The sequence below is a fragment of the Bufo bufo genome, chromosome 1 (assembly GCF_905171765.1).
Source record: "Bufo bufo chromosome 1, aBufBuf1.1, whole genome shotgun sequence".
NCBI classification, from domain to species: domain Eukaryota; kingdom Metazoa; phylum Chordata; class Amphibia; order Anura; family Bufonidae; genus Bufo; species Bufo bufo.
Genome location: NC_053389.1, coordinates 112,995,540 through 113,015,075, shown reverse-complemented (window position 1 = coordinate 113,015,075; position 19,536 = coordinate 112,995,540).

Here is a 19,536-nt window from a genome sequence, read left to right as displayed (position 1 = left end):
TGTCTCACCTCAGCAGTTGTGTTGCTATCCATTACTATAAAGGAATTGCAATCTCTGTACTACTCCCCCCCCCCCCATGTGATACTATTTGATTACCAAAAAGAACTGGAGGGATGATATCAAATCCTGTGTGTGGTTCTGCACTCCAGAATTCTGCCTTCAGAAAGTTTCAGAATTGGACTTTTTACGTTTTTTGCATTTTTACGCTACTCATGTCAGTTTTGAAAAGTGGTTGAGAAAGTATTTGTGGTTAGCCTGTCCAGATTTATGAACAGTGACTTTTTAAAAATGCATAAAAATGCTCTGCATCCTGCTCCAATAAAGGGGCGGTGTAGAAAGTGGAGTAACATCTCAGGACAGAAGTGTTAGACCTAAAGGTGTTGTCCGCTTTTGTTATATCCTTAGGATAGGTCATCAATATCAGATCGTTAGGGGTCCGACACCCGCCCCTCACCGATCACAGTGCGCACGTGCCGTCTGCCGTCTCTCTTCCTGTTCACTACTGCTGTCTGTGGCAAAGACCGTCTGATACAGACACCCGGCACCCCCACCGCTCTGATATTGATGACTTATCCTGAGGATAGGTCATCAAAAGTAAAAGCCGAGACAACCCCTTTAAGGGCTGATTCAGACAGCCAGACTTGGTCCAGGAAGCACAGTATATGTGTCAGTCTCATCTCCCAGTCCGACTGCGGCTCCCCTGACCTGAACTGACTGCATCATAGTGATTTATGATCAGTTCCTATCTGATTGCAGCTCTATTGTACTGTACTTACATCAACATGTCAGTTCAGTACATAGGACCCGCAATCAGATAGGAACTGATCATAAATCAGTATGATGCAGTCAGTTCAGGTCAGGGGAGATGCAGCCGACACACGGACTGTGTTCCCTGGACCGAGCGCGGTCGTGTTAATCAGCCCTAACAGTAGGATTCTGATAAAACAGAAACCGTTTACAGTAATATCTGATCCCATCCTATCTATCTCTGACTCCTGGAAGATGTATGGAAGACCCTTCGGTCCCTTTATGTCAGGCTTGATGTTGGTGCTGTGTATGTATAATTGTAACCCTTATTCTATCAATGTACTTCTAATAAATTAACGTTGAACAAAGACCCCCGTCCAGTAATGTGTGTTACTTGTCAAAGAGTTAGGGGAAGATCGCTGAAGCAGAGAAGTGTATTCTGAGGCTTGGGCTCTAATGAAAAAGCCATACCTGGAGCCAGTCCTTGCCTCATGCAAGTGCCATGGCCCATTCATTGTTTACACTGGCACCAGAGCTCATCCATACAAAGGGTTGTACCTGGTACTACATCTGCAGCCTCGGACTGAACAGTGCTGTGAAGTGACCATGGCTTACTGGTGCACAAGTAACCCTCTCGTCGTATTGATTGAGGTGATCTCACCAGTCAAAACTTTACTGATCCTAAGGCCTCATGCACACGTCCGTTGTGCGACCGTTCCCTGCATTGGGGACCGCAATTTGCGTCCCCAATGCATGGGTAACATCCGTACAGATCGAGACCCATTCAACTTGAATGGGCCCGTGATCCGTCTGCACTGCAAAAAAATAGAACATGTTCTATTTTTTTGCAGTGCGGAGGCAAGGGCAGAAACACCACGGAAACACTCCGCAGTGCTTCCGTGGGGTTTCGTGCCTCCGTTCGCACCGCAGCTCCGGATTGCGGACCCATTCAAGTGAATGGGTCCGCATCCGTGATGTGGGGAGCACACGGACGGTGCCCGCATATTGTGGACCCGCTATTTGCGGGCCGCAATATGGCCACAGCCGGGCAATAAAGGCCTAAGGAAAGACCCATTAATATAGAAGTCCCAGAAAACCCCTATATTTTATACAGTTGTGGTCAACAATATTCACCAGTTCAAGACCGAGTCATTTACCCCCTTCCTGACCAGGCACATTTTCAGTTTTTTATTACATGCACCATTGAAAGCCATGGAGTTTTTTTCCCTTTCATCCTCCATGACGGCATACCATGAGAGATGACCCGCCCCCGCCAGGTAAGGACAGGAAGTATAAATTTGACCCTACTTCGGCTCTTCCTCAGTGTCTTCCTGTCCCTCCAGGTGGGAGATAGATCATCCTCATGGCATTGCTATGAGCCCATTTCTGTTCTAAGGCAGGCAGAGGCGTTGATAAGAAAAGGAATGCCTTATACACATGAGGGAAGCAGGCAGCAATCGTGCCCTAGTTGGGTATTGAGGTGCTGGGGAGCCCTTCAAAATCCCTGCTCCCTACCTCCCACTCAGCGTGTTGGGCGTGGAGGTCCATGTGTGACCAGACACTCAGGGAGTCCCTCCGGTTCTTTGGTAAGCTCCTCATTGCAATCCGATACTTTCAGCATTCATGATGACGCCACTGGAAGTCGTATGCGGCTCACGTGCGTTCCAGGAGGTACTTCCGGTCTGTGGAACGCACGCGGAGGGGGCAGAGCTACAATTGGCATGCAGGATCATGGCGAAAGTCGCCCACTGATCTGAGGTCTACAGGTAAGAGTATTTAAAGGGCATCAGAGGTGGTACAATTAAAATAGTCTGAGCCGGGTTCTGGTCAGATGGAAACTTCTAAGGGACCTTCTACTGTAAGTAAGATAGTCTCTGTGGGGGAATGCTGGTTATGTTACTTATGCTAACCCCCTTATACCTCTGTCTCCCCTCTTCCTGTATGTGTGCAGAGTGAGAAGGATGGGGCTCAGAAAGCTAAAGCTAGTCCACAAATTAAAAAGTGTGTTGTCTGTTCAGTTAGATTGCCTGATACATATAACAAAAAACTCTGCAAAAAGTGTACCACTAATATGGTAAAAGACCTGGTTCCGTCTATAAAGGAGGAACTAAGGGCTGTAATTAGGGAAGAAATGAGATCTGCCATAGCCAAAAATCCTGTATTAGTCCCTAGGACATCTAGCTCAAAACATAGGGATACTAAAGTGAGTGACTCCAGCTCGTCATCTGCAGATTCGGATCAGGAATCAGATTCAGAGGATCCGGACTCTTGGGATTCCTCTGGGTCTGATTCCGAATTCAAAAATTTCCTCTTCTCTTCTGAGGACACAAAAGAGTTAGGAAAAGCGGCCAGGCCAACTATGGATCTTTTGGACGAAAAAGTCCATAGGTCCGTCCAGAACCAAATGTTTACAAAAGAAAAAGAGTTTTCCCAGTCCACAAAAACATGCAGGAATTAATAAAAAGAGAATGGAAAACTCTGTATAGAAAATTATTTATCCCAAAAACTGAGATGTCGCCTTCCTTTTTGTGAAGAGGATGAGGCCCTGCTAACAACCTGCGCTAAAGTTGATGTGTCTCTATCTAAACTAGTTAAAGGGGCTAATGTGCTTCCATTTGAAGACATGGGGACCCTATGGACAAGAAAGCTGATCAGACCTTAAAGGGGTTATCCCATCTTAGACAATGTCTGATAGGTGCAGGTCCCACCTCTGGGACCCGCACCTGCAAGGAGAACGGAGCCGGGGAGAGTTGTGGCTGGAGGACCTGGGATCCGTCCACCACCAGGCGCAGCTCCCCGCCTCTCCCATTGAAGTGAATAGGAGCGCACCGCGCATGCGCGGCCACCACTCCCATTCATTTCTATGGGGCCGACAGAAATAGTCGAACCAGCGCTGGGCTATTGTCGGCGGCTCCATAGAAACGAATGGAGGGCGGCTGCGCATGTGCAGTGCGCCCTCCTCCACTTTCTCTGCTCCGTTCTCCTTGTAGGTGCGTGTCCCAGCGGTGGGACCCGCACCTATCAGACAATGGGGGCATATCCTAGCGATATGCCCCCATTGTCTAAGATGGGATAACCCCTTTAAAAAGACCTGGGATGCTAGCGCTGCTCTATTCAAACCCAATCTTGCTGCCACGTCCGTTTCCAGATCCTTAAAGAGGTGGTTATTGCAGTTAGAAGATCTCCTGAAGGAAGGAGCGTCTTATGACACATTAAAAGACTCCTTCCCTCTGCTTTTTTGGAATCTTCCAAACAATGACGCCAGGGTTCAGGTGGGAGGAAGACTGAAGCTTTTCGTAAAAGAATGGGAAAAGATCACAGTAAATCCCATGGTATTAAATATTATTGCAAAAGGTTATGATATTACCTTTCGTCTTCCTCCTCCCTTAAACATCTTCAGAGTAACCCCAATTCAAAAATCGGCCATCTTACAAGAAAAATTGGAAGAGGGGATTCAGAATCTATTGGCTCAAAAAGCCATTATCCCGGTTCCTTTCTCACAACAAAGAAAGGGCTATTATTCAACAGTCTTCTTGGTTAAAAAAAAAAACGGATGGAAAATTCAGACTAATAATAAACCTAAAGAGCCTGAACAGGTTCATAAAATACGACAGATTCAAAATGGAGACAATAAGATCCACAATATCGATTTTTAGCATCGATAGATCTAAAAGATCCTTATTACGATGTTACGGTATGCTAGAAATCTCAGAAATTTCTCCGCATAGCAGTTTTCTTGGGGAAAAACGACATCATTTCCAGTTCCAAGTACTTCCCTTTGGAATCACCTCTGCCCCGAGAGTGTTTACCAAAGTAATGCTAGAGGTAGTGGCTCATTTAAGGAGGTGAAACATCCTAATTCCTACTTGGACGATCTGTTAATCGTAGGAAACTCAGAACAGGCACTGGAAAACAATCTCTTCATAACTTGTCAAACCCTTTATCAGACAGGTTGGTTAATAAACTGGAAAAACTAAAATCCTTGCCCATCACAGAATTTAACATTTTTAGGGGTCCTTCTAGATTCTACTCGTTAAAAGACATTTCTTACAACCCAGAAGGTGATGGGGAAAAGCGGAAAAGTCACGAGATTCCAAAATCAATCTGTATGTACAATCAGGGAGGCAATAAAGCTACTGGGTTCTTTAACTTCGAGCATCCCGGATGCAAGATGGGCACAGTTACACACTTGGATTCTACAACAGTGGATATTAAAGTGTTGGGACAAAAGTCAGGAATCACCAGAGGGGAAAGTTCAAATCCCCTTACTAGTAAATCAGTCCCTGCAGTGGTGGAAACATTCAGAACATCTGTTGAGAGGAGTTCCAGAAATCCAAAACATCTGATTATCATGACAGATGCAAGCCTTTGGGGATGGGAAGCGCACTGCTCTCATCTCTCTTTCCAAGGGAAATGGTCCGACAGTCAGAGATCTCTCTCTTCAAATCAGAGGGAGTTGACGGCTGTCTGGGAAGCAATAAAGGCGTTTTCTCATTACATAAAAGGAAAAGACGTTCAAGTAAGAACAGACAATACAACAGTAGTTGCTTACCTAAATCATCAAAGTGGAACAAGAAGCCTAGTTCTGAGCCAGTTAACAGAAAAAATATTTTCCTGGGCGGAAGTTCACTTAAGATCCATGTCAGCTATACTTCTAAAAGGGTCCCTAAACATAAAGGCGGATTTCTTAAGCAGAACTTCTTAAAGATCAACAGACTGGAGCCTGAAGAAACAGGTTTTTCTCCAAATCACAGAATTATGGTGGACTCCACAAGTGGATCTATTTGCCTCAGCAGCAAATGCTAAATTAAAACAGTTCTTTTCCCTGAACCCCTTCGACGGGAATATGGGTGTGGACGCACTATCACAAAAGTGGGATTTTCAACTGGCGTATGCCTTTCCCCCTCTTCAACTAATTCCCAGGGTTCTAAAAAAGATCCGGCTAGACAGGGCCAATGTAATTCCGATAGCTCCTCTGTGGCCGAAAAAACCATGGCATCCCTTGCTGAAGACCTTGTCAGTTCAGAGCCCATGGATCCTTCCTTGGAAACAAGATCTATTGTCACAGGGTCCTATCTGTCATCCCAAAGTAGAAAGGTTACATCTGGCAGCCTGGAACCTGAAAGGGTGATATTGAAGTCTAGGGGTCTATCAGATGCCATTATTAACACCATGACGGCCAGCAGAAAAGAAGGGACTTCTAAAATTCACGCTAAACTCTCCAACACTGTATCTCCTCGCATATTGGAAGCATACTTCTATCTGATCACGCCCCTGTTTTTTTCACCATTGTAATACCTGCAATGCAGAAATCAGAGTTTAGATGGCGTCTATATGAAACTCTGATAAGCGGACCACATACTACTAAAATAGCTGGTCAACTGGAGGAATACTTCCGATTAAATGAATCCCCTGACATCTCAGACTCAGTGTTATTGGATGCTCACAAATCTGTTATGAGAGGCCACCTTATCGCTTTAGGGGCACATGTCAAAAAGCAAAGAAGCAAAAATTCTGGATCTCTCATTGCAGATTTCATCCTTAGAATCACAACACAAACGATGTCCTGACACACCTGGACACCCTAAGAGCGGAATAAAAAAATATGTTAAATACTCAAACCGCTAAGCTATTTTTAACTACCCAATATAAATATTATGCCCATGACAATAAAGTATCGAAAATACTATTATCCCAAATAAAGAAGAGGAAAGTAGCCTCCTTTATCTCCCTTATTAAATCTCCTATCTCACAGGAATACTGTAAAACAGACCTAATAGCAAAGCAGTTTTGTTAATACTATAGTAAATTATATAATTTCCAGAAACCACTGTCGCCTTTGCAACAAGACGACAAAATCCAGCAAATTAAAAATTGGCTCAATACACTAAATCTCCCCTGTTTGATACTTGAACAAGCTCAAAAACTAGAACGCCCATTTTCCCTTCTAGAATTGCAAACGGCCCTAAAAGAGTCACCCACAAATAAAAGCCTTGGTCCAGATGGTTTGCCTATACATTACTACAACTCATTTAAAACTATACTATTACCGCGTTTGTTAGCCGTCTGCAATGCAGCGATAAAAGGTCAGCCTTTCTCTAAAGATATGCTCTCAGCTCAAATCTCCATTATCCCCAAACCACTCCTTATGCTCAAATTACCGTCCGATCTCTCTCCTTAATAATGATCTGAAGTTATATGCTAAAATGCTGGCAAACAGATTGAAAGTCTTTCTGCCAGACCTCATATCGTCAGAACAAGTGGGGTTCGTCCCCGGAAGGGAGGGGAACAACAATATCGCAAGAGTGATCCAACTTATACAAATAGCCAAAAGCTCAGCCTTGCCCTTAGCCTTATTAAGCACAGACACTAAAAAGACATTTGACAGAGTAGATTGGTTATTTATGTCACACGTACTTTCAAAATTTGGCATTCCTGCTCCTTTTATTGATGGAGTAATGGCTATTTACAGGAACCCAACGGCACAGGTCTTGGTAAACTGTACTCTTTCTCCCCTGTTCAATATACAGTCCTGATCAAAAGTTAAAGACCACTTGAAAAATTGCAAAAAATCATATTTTACATTGCTGGATCTTAACAAGGTTCCAAGTAGAGCTTCAACATGCAACAAGAAGAAATGGGAGTGAGACAAAACATTTTTTGAGCATTCAATTAATTGAAAATAACGATTAAACTGAAACAGGCTGTTTTTCAGCTGATCCAAATTTTAGGACCACATGCCTTTAAAAGGCCAAATCTGTGCAAAGATGTGGTTTCATTGTCATTTTCTGTCAGGTAGTCACACGTTGTGATGGCAAAGGCAAAAAAACTCTCCCTTTTTGAACGTGGTTGGGTTGTTGAACTGCATAAGCAGGGTCTCTCACAGCGCGCCATCGCTGCTGAGGTGGGACGCAGTAAGACAGTCATTTGGAATTTCTTAAATGATCCTGTGGGTTATGGAACAAAAAAGTCAAGTGGAAGACCCAAAAAAATTTCATCAGCACTGAGCCGGAGGATCCAATTGGCTGTCCATCAAGACACTGGACGATCCTCGACCCAAATTAAGGCCCTTACTGGTGCTGACTGCAGCCCCATAACCATCAGACTGCATCTGAGACTGAAGGGCTTAAAAAACAAAAAACGTCTTCAAAGACCTCATCTCCTTGAACGCCACAGAACTGCTCGTTTGGACTTTGCAAGAGAGCACCAAACATGGGACATTCAAAGGCGGAAGAAAGTTTTATTCTCTGATGAGATGAGAAAAAATTTAACCTTGATGGTCCTGATGGTTTCCAACGTTACTGGCATGACAAACAGATCCCACCTAAGATGTTTTCTACGCGCCACAGTGGAGGGGGCGCCATAATGGTCTGGGGTGCTTTTTCCTTCAGTGGAACAATGGAGCTTCGGGAAGTGCAGGGGCGTCAAACGGCTGCTGGCTATTTCCAGATGTTGCAGAGAGCATTCCTCATGACTGAGGGCCCTCGTCTGTGTGGTAACGACTGGGTTTTTCAACAGGACAACGCTACAGTACACAATGCCCTCAGGACAAGGGACTTCTTCCAGGAGATTAACATCACTCTTTTGGCCCATCCTGCGTGTTCCCCTGATCTAAATCCAATTGAGAACCTTTGGGGATGGATGGCAAAGGAAGTTTATAAAAATGGACAACAGTTCCAGACAGTAGATGGCCTTCGTGCGGCCGTCTTCAACACTTATGGAAACGCTTCAATCAAGCATGCCGAAACTAATTTTTGAAGTGATAAACAATAATGGCGTAGCTACTCATTACTGAGTTCATGTTTGGAAGTTGGATTTCTGTTTTGGGGGGGGGGTTAGTTTTTTTTGGAGGTGTGGTCCTAAACTTTTGATCAGCTGAAAAACAGCCTGTTTCAGTTTATTCGTTGTTTTCATTAAATTGAATGCTCAAAAAATGTTTTGTCTCACTCCCATTTCTTCTTCTTGCATGTTGAAGCTCTACTTGGAACCATGTTAAGAGCCAGCCATGCTAAATATGATTTTTTGCCATTTTTCAAGTGGTCTTAAACTTTTTATCAGGACTGTATCTAACGGGATGCGCCAGGCTTGCCCGATGTCACCATTGCTATTTGTTCTAGTCATAGAACCTCTTCTGCAGGCTTTTAGACTATCAGAGGAGATTAAAGGAGTCCCAGTAGGTACCCATATGCATCAACTAGCAGCATTCACTGACGACGTTTTACAGGGCCGGTGCAAGGATTTTTGCCAACACAAGCGAAGCTACATTTTGGCGACCCCCCCACCACCACCACCCAAACTCGGTGGGGGTGATGTAAAAAGAAGTTGGTGATGTGACATGGAGGCGGAGAAATTTGACATGGAGGGGGTGATGTGACATGGGGTGGGATGAGAAATTTGACACGGAGGGGGTATTGTGACACGGAGGGGGGAGAAATGTGACATGGAGGGGGGAGAAATGTGACATAGGTGGGTAATGTGACATGGAGGGGGAGAAATGTGACATGGAGAGGGAGAAATGTGACATGGGGGGGAGAAATGTGACATGGGGGGGAGAAATGTGTCACAAAGGGGATGATGTAAAAATGAGGGGTGATGTGACATTGAGGGGGAGAAGTGTGACATAGGGGGGTGATGTGACATGGAGGGGGAGAAATGTGACATGTGGGGGGGGGGGGGGGGGGAAATGTGACACAAAGGGGGTGATGTAAAAGTAGGGGGAGAAATGTCACATTTCTCCCCCCATATGTCACATTTCACCCCCTCAATGTCACATTTCACCCCCCTATGTCACATCACCCCAATCCCCATCACATTTCTCCCCCTCCATGGCACTTTTCCCCCACCCATGTCACCCCCCCCCCATTAATGTTGTGTAAAAAATATTATGCTCACCTTGGCCTGTCTGCAGCAGCTCCCCTTCTCCTCTGTGTGGTCCCGATATCTTCTCTCTGGGCTCCCGACAAGTTTGAGGACCATTCCCACTCAATCAGTGGCCACAGCTGCGTCACGTGTCAGGCCAGTGATTGGCTCAGCGGGAAATCACTGGCCTGGCACGTGACACAGCTGCGGCCACTGATTAGCTTCGTGGGAAAGGTCCTCAAACTTGTTGGGAGCCCAGAGAGGAGATACCAGGACCACACAGAGGAGAACAGCCGCGGGCGGCCAGTGGTGCGCAAGTGATTTATAAAAAATAAATAAAAAAAAGGTTTAATTTTTCGTCTGCCTTATTATAGCGCCGGGCTTGACGTCTTATTATTTGTCGAAAAATGGGAACAAGCTTTCCCTGCGAATATGTTGCTCCTCTTCCATCTAATTTCTCTGTAAATCTCTCCAAGTCAATAGTTCTCAATGCAATGTCTACATAGCTCCGCGACTGCAAGAGAGCCTACAACAAATAACTCCATTCTAATGGACTACACATTCACCCCAGATTTATCATCTTTATTCGCATCTAACTTTCAGGGCCTGCCGAAGACTCTGGAGCTAGGATCATGGGAAATCGACATGCTAGGATCCTGGGAAATGCCAAATTTTGACAGTTTCCTGGTTCGAACGAAAGACTCTTCCTAAAACAATTTTGCTCCCCAAGGTGCTGTATTATTTACAAGCTCTACCAATCCCTATCCCACAAGCATTCTTCAAACGTTTGCAAAGTGTCTTCTCGTCCTTCTTATGGGGGGGAGCAGACCCAGGCTACCTCATAAGTATTTAATTCAACAACCTAAAAGGGGAGGCCTGGGAATCCCAGATCAATATATGCAATGAGCCAGACCGTGGTACGGTTACACGGATGCCAAATTATGCAGTGGGTCAGGATATGTGTATAATAGTCTATTGTTTGGGTATAGTGTCAACAGTGTCTCCTACCTGGGTACGGCTGGACTCCTGAATCCTGGCTCACTTGCAATAAAATGAGTGTTGTGCTAGTAGGAGTAATAGAGGAAATTGCAGCAGTAATTGAGATCCAGACCTTAGGTAAAGTTCAAACTTGTCTTTACTGGTAGTAGTTTTCATCCAAGCAAGGTACAGCAATAGTCTTTGGTCCCAGCAGGTATTAGCAATGTGTGGCAGGAATTTATCTTCTGCTCTATCATGTGCCTGTAGCTTTTTGCAGGAAAAGGATGTCTGCTTTGTAGCTCTGTAATGTGGCAGGAATTTAGCTTCTGCGCTTACTATCTTCTGACTGACTAGCTTTGAGGAGGAATATGGCTTCTCCTGGGTCTCTGATCGGTACTCACAGTTATTGTCTCAGGGTATGCTTCTTCCTGTAACTGGAGGTGGCTGCTTGCTTTCTTCCAGCTGAGGCTGCAACGCTCAGGCTGGGTGTGATGATCAATTGTCTCAGCCGAGACAAGATCCTAGCTTTGGATCCCTATATCTGGGAGCTCCTACACGCACAGCCTTCCCCTAGCTGGGGTGGCTGGCACACTGTCTCTAACTTCCTTCCCTCCCCATGAGGTAGGATGTGGGAACAGTCACTCTGCTCACAGAGGGGGGAGCTAAACTGGAATGTACTATTCCAGCCTAGGAACACTAAACTGTAACTAATTCCCTGCTAACACATTGCTGCCACCTGCTGGTGAACATGAAAATTACAGCAATATACATTTAACAAGGCTTTGAATGCACATTTGTGAGGATGTTATGTGAAATTACATTAGATGACAAAGTTAATGCCCTTAACAGGTTGTAGCGGGGTAAAAGAGTTTTGTAACACAACTCTGGGGTGTTACATATATTTACCATAAGGCAATTATCTGCTCTAGATGCCTGGATTGGCTCCGGTCCCCGGCGGCACAAATTGACATAACTATGGAAAATGATATGTCAAATATCCCATTGCGCTCTCTCTTATTCCTAGACCGCTCTTTAGTTCGTATAATGCTACGAACCAATAGTGCATTAACCCATTATGCGATAAAAATCTGGATTGAATCTAAGTTTCTAAAAAATTTAGCACCTTATCACCTACTTATTATGCAAATAATAGATGTACTTTGTGCTTCATCACCAACTTTTGTGGCAACGCTGACAGACACAGCGAAATCATTATATATCTCCCTTCTGTCCCTTTGCCCAGAAGACAACATCCCCTCATATAAGAGCTTAAGAGAAAACCCATTAATAAAGTCCCTCTCCACCTTTCAACTAGGTCACATTTTACAATTTGCTAAAAAGCAACTAGTAATTCCTCCCAAAACCACAGTTATCAGTTTTTGAGACACTAGCTTTACAAATTTGAGACCCCAAAAAAAGATATTCAAATTATATAATGCTCTAGTCTGTCTCATGGTCCCCAAATAATAACCCTTTATTTCCTCTTGGGAAAAGGAATTAGGTATTCAGTTCACAGAACAGGAATTGAATGTATTATTATCAAACTTCACCAGGGTGTCCAGGTGTGTCAGACTGCAGGAAAACAGCTTCACATTACGGACTCAATGGTATTGCACTCCGCTGCGTCTCCATCCAATGTTTCCTGATGTTAGTCCTATTTGCTGGAGATGCAATAGTGCAATTGGCACCTATGGTCATATTTGGTGGACCTGTCCTAAAATCACAGTATATTGGACTGAAATATGTGCTACGTTGTCCAATCTTTGTAAAAAGACAATTTAGTTTATTTAACGGTTTCAAAGGTCCAAAACACACTCAAATACTATGTCACATATTACTAGCTCCGGCTAGATTACCAATAGTTACTTCATGGAAGCAGGAAAATCCTCCCTCAATTCATCATTGGACAAATAGGGGAGACCAGCTCTACCGACTGGAACAGTTAGCGCACTGGGAAGAACATACTCCACAAAAATTTGAGGTAATTTGGCAGCCACGGCAGGAATTCCGTGGTTCTCAAACACCCTAATTTAACAGCTTCAAGTACAAAGCATTTTACCTTCTAGTCCTGTCTGATATATCCATTTTCTCTATGGAGGACACAAAACCCATTAGTTGATGGAACTGAGATGTAGCTCTCACCCTCCTCCCTTCCTTCCCCCTCCCCCCCTTTGCCACCCTTTTACTACCCTTACTCCCCTACCCAACCATATTTATGTTATTTTTCAATGTGCTTCAAGATTGTACTATGTATACTACGCCAAAGATTGTTTTATACAAATAATTGTGACTTCGCTGTCGCTATGTGATTCCTTGTACTAATGCGAATATCCTTCTGTTAATGCAGTCTTGATATGTTGTACATGAGCTTAAATGTTCAAAGAATGTTATACATTAAAATTCAATAAAAACTATTTTTAAAATAAAAATAAAATTTACCCTAAATCCTGCAATCAGGGTTTGAGAAGGGATTACGTCCAAATACATTGAGGGTACACATATCGGCGTTAAGTGCTGTATTTGAAGAAAAAATTGCAGATCACCCATGGGTTATCCGTTTCTTGAAAGGAGCAGACAGGTTAAGACCATTCCTAAGACCTACTGTTTCCCCTTGGGACCTCAATTTAGTGCTATCAGGTTTGACAAATGCTCCCTTCGAACCCCTGTCAGAAGCCTCTCTGAGATGTTTGTCACTGAAGACCTTATATTTGGTAGCAATTACCTCAGCACGTAGAGTAAGTGAAATTCAAGCTCTAAAAATAGTGGAACCCTTCTGCATTGTGTTTCAGACAGAATTGTTTACAGATTGGATAATTCTTTTCTTCCCAAAGTTTTTTTTAGAGTTATAACAGAGTTATAACAGAACTAGCAGAAGGACCCGGCTTCGCACGGGTATATTTAATCTATTTCATTTTATGTTTCCGTGTGGCGTAAAAAGATATTGACAGTTTCCCCCATAACAATGACCTCTACAGTACCCGATCCTTTAACAATGACCTCCACAGTGCCTGCCCCTTTAACAGTGACCTTCACAGTGCCCGCCCCTTTAACAGTGCCCGCCCCTTTAGCATTGATCACCCCTTTAAAAAAGTGACCTTCATAGTGGCCGCCCCTTTAACAGTGACCTTTACAGTGCCTGCCCTTTAACAGTGACTTCAACAGTGCCCGCCCCTTTAACAGAGACCTCCACAGTGCCCGCCCCTTTAAAAGTGACTTTCACAGTGACAGCCCCTTTAACAGTGACTTTCACAGTGACCACCCCTTTAACCTCTTCAGGACACATGACGTACCGGTACGTCATGTGTATTTCCGATCACCGCCGCCCGGCGGGCGGTGTGTTCAGAACCTGGTGCCTGCTCAAATCATTGAGCAGGCACCTTGGCCAAATGCGCGGGGGGGGGGGGGGAATTCAGCCCTGCGGTTTGCGGCTTTACCTGTGGTTTGCGGCAATGATCAGCGGTGCCATCTGGTCCCCATGCGGCTGTGGGGGGGACCCGATGGCATGAAAGGCAGCGCGATGCCTAAGGAAGGCATCGCGCTGCCTTCCGGTGACGAGCCTGTGAGATCCAGCCCCCTGGATCTCACAGGCCGGAAGCTGTATGAGTAATACTTACTGTATTACTCATTCAGCCAATGCATTCCAATACAGAAGTATTGGAATGCATTGTAAAGGATTAGACCCCCATAAGTTCAAGTACCAAAGTGGGACAAAAAATAAAGTGAAAAAAAGGTTGAAAAAATTAAGTTTTCCCCCCCAAAAATTAAAAGTTTCAAGTAAAAATAAACAAAAACGTAATTTTCCCCAAATAAAGTTAAAAAAAATTGATAAAAAATAGGGTAACAAAAAAAAGTATACATATTAGGTATCGCTGCGTCCGTATCGACCGACCGACTCATAAACATATCACATGACCTAACCCCTCAGATGTACACCGTAAAAAATAAAAAAATAAAAGCTGTGCTAAATAAACCATTTTTTTGTCACCTTATATCACAAAAAGTACAACAGCAAGCGATCAAAAAGGCGTTTGCCCACCAAAATAGTACAATCTAACCATCACCTCATCCCGCAAAAAATGCGCCCCTACCTGAGACAATCGCCCAAAAAATAAAAAAACTATGGCTCAGAATATGGAGACACTAAAACATAATTTTTTTTGTTTTAAAAAAGCTGTTATTGTGTAAAACTTACATAAATAAAAAAAAAGTATACATATTAGGTATTGCCACGTCCATATCGACCGGCTCTTTAAAAATATCACATGACCTAACCCCTCAGATGAACACCGTAAAAAAATGTAATATAAAAACTGTGCTTAATAAACCATTTTTTGTCACCTTACATCACAAAAAGTGTAATAGCAAGCGAACAAAAAGTCACACGCACACCAAAATAGTGCCAATAAAACAGTCATCTCATCCCGCAAAAATCATACCCTACCCAAGGTAATCGCCCATAAACTGAAAAAATTATGGCTCTCAGCCTATGGAAACACTAAAACATGATTTGTTTTGCTTCAAAAAAATCATTGTGTAAAACTTACAGAAATAAAATAAAAAGTATACATATTAGGTATCGCCGCATCCGTGACAACCTGGTCTAAAAAGATATCACATGATCTAACCTGTCAGATGAATGTTCTAAATAACAAAAAATAAAAACGGTGCCAAAACAGCTATTTCTTGTTACCTTGCCTCACAAAAAGTGTAATATAGAGAAACCAAAAATCAGATGTACCCTAAACTAGTACCAACAATACTGCCACCCTATCCCGTAGTTTCTAAAATGGGGTCACTTTTTTGGAGTTTCTACTCTAGGGGTGCATCGGGGGGGGCTTCAAATGGGACATGGTGTCAAAAAAACCAGTCCAGCAAAACAGGCCTTCCAAAAACCGTATGGCATTCCTTTCCTTCTGCGCCCTGCCGTGTGCCCGTACAGCGGTTTACGACCACATATGGGGTGTTTTTGTAAACTACCGAATCAGGGCCATAAATTTTGAGTTTGGTTTGGCTGTTAACCCTTGCTTTGTAACTGGAAAAAAATTATTAAAATGGAAAATCTGCCAAGAAAGTGAAATTTTTAAATGTTATCTCTATTTTCCATTAATTCTTGTGGAACACCTAAAAGGTTAACAAAGTTTTGAATATCTTGAGGGGTGTAGTTTCTAGAATGGGGTGGTTTCTATTATGTAAGCCTCGCAAAGTGACTTCAGATCTGAACTGGTCCCTAAAAATTGGGTTTTTGAAAATTTCTGAAAAATTTCAAGATTTGCTTCTAAACTTCTAAGCCTTGTAACCAGGGCCGTCTTTACCAAGGGGCAAAAGGGGCAGCTGCCCCGGGCCCAGTTGCTCCTGGGGGGCCCAAGGCAGCTGCCTCTTGAATCCTGCTAGCCACTGCCCCGGGTGTCAGGCTGTCAGCTACACAGGAGGTGCTGCCATGCCATGCCTGCCGGCACTGAGTCCAGCCAGCGTACTGTGAAAGCTGTGATCTAGTCTAGGACCTTAGATAACATCATCACCATGTGACCAGTAACCTAGCAATATTACTGGTCACATGGCTATGAGGTCATCACAGGTCCTACTAGGAGTGTTGCAGGAGAAGTTTGGAGCTTTTTTGTGTGAAGATTACATCAGAAAAAGGTGACAGGGGCTGTTATGCTAATATACTGTAAACTACAGTATAATGGGGTGCTGTATACTGTGTGGGGCTGTATACTGTGGGGGGCCTGTATACTGTGGTTGGCCTGTATACTGTGGGGGCCTGTATACTGTGGGGGGCCTGTATACTGTGGGGGGCCTGTATACTGTGGGGGGCTGTATACTGTGGGGGGCTGTATACTGTGGGGGGGGCCTGTATACTGTGGGGGGGTCCTGTATACTGTGGGGGGGGCCTGTATACTGTGTGGGGGGCCTGTATACTGTGTGGGGGGCCTGTATACTGTGTGGGGGGCCTGTATACTGTGTGGGGGCCTGTATACTGTGTGGGGGGCCTGTATAGTGTGGGGGCCTGTATACTGTGTGGGGGGCTGTATACTGTGGGGGGGCTGTATACTGTGGTGGGGGGCCTGTATAGTGTGGGGGGCCTGTATAGTGTGGGGGGGCTGTATACTGTGTGGGGGGCTGTATACTGTGTGGGGGGCTGTATACTGTGGGGGGCCTGTATAGTGTGGGGGGCCTGTATACTGTGGGGGGCCTGTATACTGTGTGGGGGCCTGTATACTGTGTGGGGGGCTGTATACTGTGGTGGGCTGTATACTGTGTAGGGGCCTGTATACTGTGGGGGGCTATACTGCTCTACTATATACTGTGGGGTACTGTATAGTGTGGGGTGCTATACTGCATACTGTGTGGTGCTGTATACTATAGGGTGCTATACTGCATACTGTGGGTTGCTGTATACTATAGGGTGCAATACTGCATACTGTGGGGTGCTGGGGTGCACTGTAACACTAGGGTGAGCCGAGCCCTGGTGTCCTTCCTGCAGAGCGGTGCCCACTTCCAGCCTGAGCCCAGCTGCCCAGAGCACTGATCCTGAGCCACTGGAGTCTTCAGAACTGGAAGTATTTACAGTCATTCACTGTACTCTACCAGATGTGTGGATTTTTTGTGTGTGTGTTATGGTGGAGGGCGTGATTGCCTGCTAAGGTGTGGGAAGGCGGGATCCAGGGGGCCCAAGTAAAATTTTGCCCAGGGTCCAATCAATATTAAAGACGGCCCTGCTTGTAACATCCCAAAAAAATTTAATATCATTCCCAAAATGATCCAAACATGAAGTAGACATATGGGGAATGTAAAGTAATAACTATTTTTGGAGGTATTACTATGTATTATTATATTATTGGAAATTTGCTATTTGCTAAATTTTGGATTTTTTTTAGAAATACAAATTATTATTTTTTTACTTCATTTTACCAGTGTCATGAAGTACAATATGTGACGAAAAAACAATCTCAGAATGGCCTGGATAAGTCAAAGCGTTTTAAAGTTATCACCACTTAAAGTGACACTGGTCAGATTTGCAATAAATGGCCTGGTCCTTAAGGTGAAAATGAGCCCGGTCCCTAAGGGGTTAACAGTGACTTTCACAGTGGGGGGGGGGGGGGGTCATTTTTTGGGAATATCTCAGGAATGGTACATGCTAGAAAGCGGAGACCCGGTCTAAAACCTTCCCGGACACCTGATGTACCTGTGTGCCAAATTTGGTGAAGATCGGTCCAGTCGTTTGGTTGCAAATAAAGAACGTCTAGACAGACAGAAACTAATTTTTATATATATGAGACTAGCAGAAGGACCGGGCTTCGCACGGGTATATTCCATCTATTTCATTGTATGTTTCCGTGTGTCGTAAAAAGATCAACAGTTTACCCCATAACAGTGACCTCTACAGTGCCTGCCCCTTTAACAGTGACCTCCACAGTGTCTGCCCCTTAAACAGTGACCTACACAGTGCCCGCCCCTTTATCAGTGACTTTCACAGTGCCCGCTCCTTTAACAATGAACTCCACAATGTCCGCCCCTTTAACATTGACTACCCCTTTAACAGTGACCTTCATAATGGCCGCCCCTTTAACAGTGATATCCACAGTGTCCGCGCTTTTAACAGTGACTTCCACAGTATCCTCCCCTTTAACAGAGACCTCCACAGTGCCAGCCGCTTTAACAATGACCTTCACAGTGCCTGCCCCTTTAACAGTGACTTCCACAGTGCCTGCCCCTTTAACAGTGACTTCCACAGTGCCCGCCCCTTTAACAGAGACCTCCACAGTGCCCGGCCCTTTCAAAGGGACTTTCACAGTGACCGCCCCTTTAACAGTGACTTTTACAGTGACCACCCCTTTAACAGTGACTTTCACAGTGACCGCCCCTTTAACAGTGATTTTCACAGTGACCTCTCCTTTAAAAGTGACTTTCACAGTGACCTCTCCTTTAAAAGTGACCTCCACAGTGCCCGCCCATTTAATAACAGTGACCTCCACAGTGCCCGCCCTATTAATAACAGTGACCTCCACTGTGCTCGCCCCTTTAAAAACAGTGACCTCCACAGTGCCCGCCCCTTTGAGCAGTAAAGAAAAATGGCTGGGTTGTTATGGAAACCTGGAGTAAAACTGTGTTTATGGCAGTTGGGATTTGAAGAGAAAGACTTGTAGGCTTGTATTGGCTAATGTAGGTTATTTTGTGGGAATATCTCAGGAACGATACGTCCTAGAGAGCTGAGACCCGGTCTAAAACCTTCCCGGACACCTGATGTACCTGTGTGCCAAATTTGGTGAAGATCGGTCCAGTCGTTTGGTCGCGCATAAAGAACGTCTAGACAGACAGATAGATAGCTAGACAGACAGAAATTCATTTTTATATATATAAGAGATATAACGGAATTCTAGTACGGAATGCAAAACGGAAGCCTTTAAGAGGCATTCCGTTTTGCTCCGTCCTAATAGATGTCTATGGGGGCACATAACGGTTCTGTTTGTTTTCGTTATACATGACAGAAAAAATAGTCCTGTTGATCCATCACGACTATAATAGTCTATGGGTCTGTGAGAAAACCACGGATGCCATCTGTGTTGCATCCGTGTTTCACGGATCATTAGGAAGAGATGGTTTGAAAATAATTTTTCAGCTGTTCAGTGTCAGTGAAACAAGGATGACACACAGACCCAACACGGATCCTTCTCTGACATCTTCACGGATGCATCACTGACCACCTTCTCACGGATTTGAGCACGGACCCAGACGTGTGAATGAGGTTTTAAAGAGGACCTGTACTCTCTCCTGAGATATCTGTTTCAGCTACAAGTTGCACCCCCTTGTAATAACAGTTCAGGAGCATATATTCTTATGACGCTCTGATGCCATTCCTTCATTATTCCTGCTAGAAGTTATGAATGAATTGCTAGCAGTTTGCAATGAAGGTCCAAATGGGTGTTAACAGTTAGGGGGGTCCCTGCACAG